Here is a 1,944-nt window from a genome sequence, read left to right as displayed (position 1 = left end):
CAGCTTCCTGCATCCCCACGCATCTCAGCAGGGCTCTCAAGCACCTCCCTCGATCCCACAGGCAGCTCACCCACGTAGCCAGGCATTTCCAGGGATCTCAGGCATCTCCCAGAGCACTCCAGCACCTCCCCAGGCCATGCAAGCACCACACTCGAGTACCCAAACATCTTCTTGGACATGCTCTTCACTTCCATTAGACACTAGGCACCTTCCTGCAGCACCCACACATGTCCCAGGGCAACCAAGGTTGAAATCGAGATCACATGGTGATCCACGGAGGTCCTTGCATGCCCTGGGAAGATCCTGGTGTGCCCAAGGAGATTTTGTCTCCTCCAAGGCTCTGCAGGGCTGATCCAGGGAGGTGCTTGTGTGCCCCAAGGCCATGTTTGGTTTCTAAAACGAGGACTTTGCTTGTTCCAGAGTTGATACCTGGTGACTCAGCCAGACACTAAGCAGACCTGGGGAGACGTCTGTGTGCCTTAGGAGGTGCTTGGCTTCCCAGGGGAGATGCTTGGGTGCTGCAGTGACATGCTGGAGTGCTTGGGCAGCACACATACTGCCCACGGAAAGCCTCCAAGTACACACCACTAAGTATCAACACTAATTGACCTCACGTGCAAGTGTACGGTATGATCCACAATCATTTCAAGTAGGAGACTGGGGAAAAATCCTGATAGCCAAAACAGTACTAGCTTAAACCACTTATACTCGTATCCCGGTCCCAACGTTCTTCAGAAAGGAATTAAAAACACCAACCTAAAAATGCTTCCCCTCCAATAGCTGAGTTTTGATTTTTAAAGGAAAAGTGGTGCCTTAGACTTCAAACCTTGAGTCAGCCTCTACAAATGCTAATTATCTTAGCTACTGTCAGAAGCAGGATGCTTTAGTAGAGAACGCATAGTCCTCCGCCTTGTGTTGAGTCATTCAGGGCTTCCATTACGCATTTCAGTTTAGAATCCAGAATAAAACTCACCCATCATATTCCAGATGTTCCCAAAATACAGACACAGACACACATGCAAATCATAAAATTCTACCATCATTATGTCTGAAAGGTTTCTGGAAGGTTTCTGTGCAAACAACATTTGCACAAACCACAAGATTGTGCTTTGGCAGAATTTTCAAGAAGTGAATGCTACGGTTATACCTTGCTGTTGGGCCTTCTTTAGCGCAACATCTGCATGCGGAAATATCTTCTGCACGGCTTCTAAAATATTCCCTACTGAATTTTCAAAAAGCGGCTTAAAAATCCACAGCGCAGCTTCAGAACAGAAGGATTTTAGAGCTGCACCACAGTATCCTAAGAAACAAAAATCAAATGTTACATTAGTCAAGGCCCACGTTTACAATAGCCAACATTTCAAGAATTTGCAATGCAAAAACTAAGCAGCTTCACAGGGGATTCAAAGTGCTAACGCTCTGCTGGGAAGTTTGCTTATGTTGCTCACCGCCTCATGTCCTGTGCTTAGGAAGCCCAAGCAGACTCCTCAGCCAAACTAGACTCCTGAGGAAGATGCCCCCAAACCATTCAATGTTCACAGACAACAACAACAACAACAACACAAAGGACACATGAAAGCATCTAACGCTGACTGCTACAAAGGCGTGCCGGCTGATTCACTGACTACTTGTGCAGCAAGGCACAAGAGCTTGGGTACTGCCTGGCACAAGCTAAGATTCTTTACAACTTAGGCACAAGCATTCATCCAGTTTGCTTGCAGTCTTACCTAGGCATTTCTCAGCTAGCTCATCAAGCAACATGGCCGGTGCCTTAGGGATCCGGTCACGACTATGAAGCTTGGAAATTTCTTTTCTAGTCTAGAAACAAAATCATTGCATTTTAGCTTGCCCTAAGGTTGCCTTAAAAACACCCACAAAAACAAACCAACCAAAAATCAAACAAACCAAAAACAATCTTCCCTCAAAACCCCTCATAGATTAATA

Source organism: Oxyura jamaicensis, unplaced genomic scaffold (genome assembly GCF_011077185.1).
Source record: "Oxyura jamaicensis isolate SHBP4307 breed ruddy duck unplaced genomic scaffold, BPBGC_Ojam_1.0 oxyUn_random_OJ140, whole genome shotgun sequence".
NCBI classification, from domain to species: domain Eukaryota; kingdom Metazoa; phylum Chordata; class Aves; order Anseriformes; family Anatidae; genus Oxyura; species Oxyura jamaicensis.
Note: the sequence above shows the minus strand (reverse complement) of the source record.